Consider the following 7,900-nt stretch of genomic DNA (forward strand, 5'->3'; position numbering starts at 1 on the left):
GTCCACGGGCGACCTGTTGCGCCTCTCTCGTGTGCGTGTGCGTGTGCGTGTGTATGCGTGTATGCGCGCTCGCGGGCGCCCGGAAATATTTCAGATATGCCAAAAAAGGGAGACAAACGGCGATAATTTACGGGCCGATCCGCATCCACGCGCAGGTATGATATCTCCCTCCCTCCCTCCCTCCCTCCCTCCCTCCCTCTCCCTCTTTCCCGGGCACCTCCCGTGTGCCCTGCCACTTTAACGAAGTGCAAAAAGCCGAAGTCATCGACGCGAGTAAAACTTTATGTACCCGCGGCTACCCGGCTTGCCTTAAACTCCATTTTTACAACGCAGCGGGAAATAAACGACCCGCGCCTCTGCGCGGCTGTATGATTTTTACGCAGTTGTTGTCCTGCGGTTTTAAACGGCGCTCTTTATTTCCGATATGGATAATGCCAGGCCGTTTATTCAGTCTTAATGTCCGCGCCTTAAGTGACGCGCTGTGCGCGCGAGTCGTCGCACGGATCTAAAGGACATTGAGCTTTCGTTGACCGGCACGAAAGATCCTTTGGTGGGAGCCCCAGTCGCGTGTCACACATCGAGTTTCGTTACACCAAACTCTCTCTCTCTCTCTCTCTCTCTCTCTCTCTCTCTCTCTGTACAATCGCTGTCTTTCTACGAGAGCGACTCTTCGCTCGAACGTCGCGCCTGAGCCGATTAATATTTATAACGCGATGGTCGAGACAATTGCAGCGCGATCTTCCCGAAGGAAGACGCGCTTTATCTCGCCTTAATTGTTGTAATGTTATATCAATATAACGATGAAAAAGAACAACAGACACACACAAAAGCGCATCGGCATCATCAGCTCGTGAATATTTATTGAAAAACGGTGGCGATGCGCGTTACAGTACCGAGCGTTGCTATCCGCTTCTCGTTTCGGAAAGGTTAATTGCGTCTTTAAGAGCGAAGGGATAACATACCGTGGCACGCGCCTGCGGCCCCGCAGCAATAGTAATTACAATTTATTTCGGGTGTTCCGACCCTCGTTACGGTATCCGCGCGCGCGCGCGCGCGATTACGATATCAGCGGCTTGGAAATTATTTGGCGTGCGAGCCTTAGCCATAATGTTCTGTACTTGATTGCACGTCAGAGTTTAATTAAACGAATCAATTAACCAGGCCGGTGACAACTAAATTGACTCCCCTATGCAAAACACGCTGATAGAGCTGCTTGCAGGTGCTCCGCCAACTTAATAAACTTCAATACCTGGGGAATTGTCGGCTCCACGTGCGCTTAGCGCGCGCCGGTTTGCGCAGGAGAGGCCTTACGTTTGAAGAACGATTCTCTCCGTGCATTTATAATCGCGAGCGCGTAAAGAGCAGGGCTCGTGTGAGGATTTACGCGACTCCTCGGCATAACACGAAATAGAATATCAAAGCGACAGGTGCGGATTAAACGTATGAATTGGAAAGTGGAAATTGCAGAATTCGTTAATGTCATCGCGAGGTGACCGACAACTGGCTGTTAGTGATATGTCCCTGCTGTTTATGTGATTGGACAGCGGGTTACAGAGGGCGTAAAATTTGTCTGGGAGACCTTAACGGGCCTCCGGATAATGAGACCACGCGCTGATGTCCGATTCTCGATGAATGAGCGCAAACACCTACTACACGCACACGGTTCGTGTTCGACTTTCAAATTTGTCTCCTGGATCGTGCCTGAGAAAGCCATTCGGATTAATCGCGTTAAAATAAGAACACGTAAAATAAGTTCACCGGCTTGTCGCACCGTTCGAGCGAGACCGTTCGAGATCCGTAAGCGATCCGCGCGCGCACGCGACGCTGTTTGAGATTTTGTGCTGATTGTTGGCGACAGGTATATCGCGCCGGCAACACGCGTCCTGCTCTATCCATTACACAAACACGCCAAAAACTATTAATAACGCACGTTATTAATCGACTAAAGACTAACTTAACTCGCAATCTCCTCTTCTCCCTCTAGTCAGAATCTCAACTGGAGTCGACTGGACATTCGTGTACCACGGATGTGCCGTCGGGACATAATTAACGCGCAATTAATTACCCTGGGGCCTTTCGTTCTTATACCTTCTAATTAAGATCCCGATTTATGATTCATAAATCGCGCGATAAGTCTCTCGCGCCTCGTTGACAATAGCGTAACGAAAGAGGCGAAGGCAACGCGCGACCTTTAATCACAGTCTATGTGAGCGAGGCCGTGTGAACGGGATTAATACGTTTTAAGCGATTTATGAGGGCCACCGGTGACGCGGAAATAACGGTGCATCCCTCGCGATAAATTTTCTGCGCAGCTCGCAATTATATTTCGCGTTCGAGACGCTTTCCTCGATCGCGGCCAACACACTTTACGCTTCGGCCGTCTCGGTCTTCGTTAAACAATTTTTTCCTTTCCCCTCCCCCCTTCCCTCTCTCTCTCTCTCTCTCTCTCTCTCTCTTTTTTCTCGAAATCACTCCATGGGTAAGTGCGTGGTCACGCGCGATTTAAATTAGCACGACCCGCGCAATGACCCGAGCGCATCGTCGAGCGCGCGGCTTGCGCGTGCAAATCGCGCGAGAGATTTCGCAATAAATACGCGATGTTCGATGTCGAATGATGTATGCGCACTTCATACCTCCCTCGGTCGCGTACAGCGTACGGTGATTGATAATAAATGGCTGAGAAGGAGTCGCTAATGGATGTGCCATTTTATTGATTTACGAAACGGCAGGCTCTCGCGACGGCGATTGCAGCAATTAACGGAACAGGCAGCGGCCTGCCTGCGAATGAATCGACAGAAAATACGTAGCTTGCACGAAATTCGTCGTGGTGGTGTCGCGGGCTCGTCTACGTTATTCCACGCTGCGCGTAATGACATGTTATACAACTTTCCGAAATCGAAGACACGATATCTTTAACGGTATTTAAATCCGGTTAAATACGAACCGAGCGTATGACGCGGAAGAATGTTAAGAGGGAAGTCTCGCGCGACGTATACGTGTTCGCTTTCTTAATTTACAGCCGCTCATATACGATCGTCCGATCGTGGTCGCGTCGAAATCTCTGGCGTTGCCCGAAGAAAGACACGTTATGGGCTATGTACTTGAAGATCGCGGCAAGGGACGATAAATCTTATCGCCGATTTATATAGATTCTTCTAGCCGAGAGGCTATTCGGTTTGATGTATGGCGCTCAGCGTGTCGTCGCGCGCCCCGAGCTGTTCGACTCTCCTCTCTCCTATCTCTAGTAGTAGTTCTGACAATCTCAGGCTCTTGTAAAGAGTCAAGGGTGCACTCAAGAGTGGTGAATTCTCCTCATTCGCAGGTAACAGGTAAAATCCGGAGAAGAAGTTACGGTCAGTAACCGGTGGGAATCGGCACCTCCTGCTTACCGCTATCATGTTTTACGTGTTAACGCCGTGCCGCGCTTATTGCCACTAAGCCACCGAGCCATTCAGTTCCACCTGCCCTTTCACCCGTATAACACCGAGACCGCCGTTGCTGCCCGTGCCGTCTTAAATTCCGTTCACATTATATCGGTATAACGGGCGTTTCAACCTTTCAACGGGAACGAACTCCGAGTCAACTGTGTTGAGGAAAGGCGCGCGATCGCACGAGAAACAAGCTCCAGTTCGCGTAACGCGGAGTTAAAAGTCACGAGGAAGTATGTTCATCAAAAGATGAAATTGAACACCTCAAGCGACAAAGTTTGTTACAAGCGACCTTCACTTTTCGTCAATCGTCGTTTCGACAATCAATATTCATCGACCCGTTCACAGTCGTATTTATTAAGCCTCGTGCAGAGAACGTTCGTCGTACAGCGAGTCATTTCGTCACGAAACTCGAGTTGAGATTCACGGTGTGAATGCACCATAATCCGAGGATTCCACGATTCTTAACCGAGGGCTGTTGAGCTCTCCCCCCGCAAACACCTCGAGCGTGCTCTCGTCCACGTAATCCAACCCCTGTCAAGTCGCGCACATTTATTCCCTCCCCCCGTCCGCCGAAAAAGCCGATGGAACCTGTTTGTGAGAGAAATGTTGGTACAACGGCGACACAACTCTCGAGGACAGGGCGCGAAACTGCATAATTCTCGTCCTAATTCTCACTCGATCGACCTCCTCGCTTCCACCCTCTCCACATAAACGAAGGGAACGTCACACATGTGATTTACGCTCGCGACACGTCTCGGACAGCGCATAGCAGCGGGCATCGGGGCGGGGGCGGGCGGCGGGGAAGTAGAGGTTATGATGAACGCATTCAACGATTTTCCGTGGATTTTTGGTGGTTAGCCAACGTCACCATCTCCCGGCCCCGAAGGGCCACCCTATTTAAAAGGGCATAAATTATCGTCGACATAGCGACACAAAAGGCAACCCCCGCGGGCCCGAGCGCGCCCATTCGTACGTAAAATATTGTGACAGGCGTGAACAGTGACTTTTAAAGCGACTGCTGGCCCGAACCTTAAGGGTCTTGTTTGCATGAAATTATGCGTCGCCGCGAGGCGAGCGACGAATTATAATACTTGATTGCGGCCATCGCCGCATTGGTGCAATGTGCATTGTCCGGGTAAGGGAAAAAATTCTCGCGTGCGCGCGTCGCGGCCGACGTCGTGACTCGTGAGTGAAGCGCGCGAGAGCAGGAAGGCGACGTGAATAAGCGCGAGCTTATTCGATCGAGAACGAAGTCGCGGAAAGACACAAACGTCGAAACGACGTTCCCTCTACGCGAGATCTTTGCGCGACGAACGCGCATGCTAAAAGTACAAGGCGCGCGCAACTCGTCGTGTAAAAATGAATTTCCGAGAATTCACACGGCGCGACGCATCGCAGTTCGCTCGCAAGGTACATTCGAACGAATTCGAAAACGAGAGACCGAGAGACCGCCTTACAATGGACAAGCTTCCAAGCAGCCGAATAAGTCGAGATATATCGGAGTAAGACGTGTCGAGTTACATTACCATTGCGCGCGCTCTCGCGACGGAATCTTGAGACGCGATCTCGGCCACCAGACGGACGTAACCTCTTCGGCTCATTATGTCGCTGCGCGGAGACGACGGAGATTTCGAGCTCGCGTGTAACTCGCGAGCTCTCGTTGTTAATCGTACATCGCGCTCTTGTTATTAATCGATCGTACGAGGTGTCGTCTCGGTTTTATCCACTCGCGATGAGCGGACCGCGATAAAGCGTAAGCGGCTACATGCCGGAAGATCGAAATCTGCCCGATACCGTTGACTTCCGCAGCCGAGGCGGCTGCAGTGTCACATTTTGCATCGCCGGCCCTCGTCGCGCCACCTGTCGCGGCCTGTTGCACCGTACGTACGCAGTCACGTGCGGTCACCTACCTAGGTCCGTTGCATTCGCAATGGCGGGAACGGCGGGAACGGCGGGAACAGCGGGAACGGCGGCAAGATGGAGATGATCGATTTAACGCGTTAATGAGGATCAACAAACTCTCTTCTCGAGTGGAATTCCCGGGCGGAGGCACGTGAGTTACTAATGTCGTCAGCTGCTCCCGGAGAAATCCAACGTCCTCGAAAAGACAAGATTTTCAATCTGACGTAAAGAGGTAAATGAGAATCTGAATTGTAAATGCTGGTACATTAGTACCGGCGATAAAATTCGGAATCGCCCATAGATATTCATTAAATGTCTCTTCGATCTCTTCTCGTCGGGTTCTCTTCACCGGTTGCCTCGCTCCAGCGAGAGACACTATTAATTGCTTGATTGATCGTGCACACACGCGCACACACACATATCTGAAAGCCTTTACCATTACTTGTTTCATATCACTTTCTCGCTCCTCGTGATATTAATTTGATAAAGGAAGTAACTTGAAATTGATATCGTGCGACTGCAAGTTGATAAATCACGCGACGTAGCTTTTGCAATAACGAAACTTTCGGTCGCGCATAACGAACGAGCGAAATAAAGTATCCCGTAACGCGAGGGGGAATGTTAATAGCGCCCGTAATCCGAAATTATCCGTCCAATAATAATGTCCGATAAATATACGCCGCAGGCGGCGTGCGACGGCAAACACCGAAATTTTCGACGCGCACCGCAAGCGAAGCGAGCCGTTACTTGGTCAGATAAGTTTATAGCGCAACAATGTCTCTCGGGGCCGGCGGCAATCGGAGCACCGTTTAATGCGCTCTGCATAATTCGCGAGTGCCGGGTGCACTCGGCCTTCTTATTGATTGCTGTTATCTCCGCGTTTTGTTTATCGCGCTCCGCTTAATCGACTCGATTAATCTTGCACGCGACTTTCGAATCTTCCGCGATCGCCTATGGGCGGAACAAAATCGCGACCGCGCCGCGGTCGCCGCATATTACTCGCGCCTATAATCACCCGATTGCTGATTTAATACATTCTTTGTGAGCCGCTCGCGGTAACGCGGTAACGGTACCCTCCTTCTTATCGGCGTAACAACACGAATAACGCCGGCTGCAAATTGCAAGTGATTAATTAGCCCGGGTCGCTGGCCAGGGTCCCTGCGCGCTCTTTCCCTCGCGATTTTCGAGAAAGGCGCCCGGTAGGCTCTCGCGTAATGAAGACATCGTCTGTCTCGAGCGATACATCATACCTAAATCACTTTGTACCTCTGTTGAGGTCAGCCGCCGCCTCATGAGCATCGAGATTATTGTAATTGTGTTTATTACCGCCATTACCACCGTTTAATAATCCCCTCGGCGTCTCTCTCCCTCTCTCTCTCTCTCTCTCTCTCGCCTTCAATCCTCCCCGTTTTCGTGGCTACGCGCCGCGCGCGTCAGCGGTTCTCAGTCCACCCTTTTTTTTTCATGGAATCCATGGAAGCGCGCATACGACGCGTTGAGGTCGTTCCACCTCGCTGGACTGTGATTGGTGTATTTATTTTTCCGATCGCACGGACAAATTGGCAGGTGCTGTTACGCGCACAAGCAAGCGGGAATTTTGTTCCCGTAACGCCGATCACAAATTCATTAATTGTGTCACCGCTGCGACTGTTTATCCAACTCGTTAGGAATAATCACGACGACTAAAATCTTCACGCGCTCGTCAGCCGGCGATATATAATGCTGGAACGAAGATTTTTATCGGTACGGTAAGTTCGACAAGCGGTCGTTCGTTCTTATTAAACAAATCGTAACGCGTCATCGCCGCGCATCTTGTAATTTTTCCCTTCATTTCTGTTTTTTCTCTTTTTTTTTTCTCTGTAACCGAATATAACCTGCTGCCGGCCCGACTCCTGCCTGGATAGGCGAATTAATCTAACGTGTCGATCTACCGGATCAATTTTGCGCATCACTGACCCAATGTCGAATTTTCAGGGCACAGCGTGCTAGCAGGGCCCGTCCCCTTTTTGCACGTGCCAATTATTACGGGGCCCATACGGCCTCCGTGAAGAAGAGCCTCTAATATCGCAATAAAAAAGCACAAGAGAGAGAAGAAGGGCCGCGGGAGCAGGAGGCGGGAGGGAGGCCAGGGTGCTCCGAGCGAGGGAGAAGGTACGGTCGGCGGGGGCGTACGATATCGGTTACACCCCGTCTGGGGTATTAATTACCCCGTGAGGCCCATAAGGCCCGGCGCGTGGCTCCCGCCGAGTCGTCCGCACCGTCGAAAGTGCAGCCTCGGAGTGCAGCAGTTGGCCCGCGGGCCTTCGACGAAGGGACTGACATAAGGCGCGGTGCACACGGTGAGGAAGGATACGTAGGATATTGATCCTAGGCATGTGTTAATAATCGAGACGGGATTACGAGCTGCGATCCGTGATGGCTATCGAATGAGTATAATTATACGGGCGTCGTCCTCACCGGGCGGACGTCCCCTGCACTTTCTCTGGGCTCACGAGCGCTCACGACGAGCGGGACCGCTGCGCGTCAATTGTCGAACGCGTGATTTTTCATTTCTAATTTGCATTGCA

Source organism: Harpegnathos saltator, unplaced genomic scaffold (assembly GCF_003227715.2).
Source record: "Harpegnathos saltator strain DR-91 unplaced genomic scaffold, Hsal_v8.6 scaffold16, whole genome shotgun sequence".
Classification (NCBI taxonomy): Eukaryota; Metazoa; Arthropoda; class Insecta; order Hymenoptera; family Formicidae; genus Harpegnathos; species Harpegnathos saltator.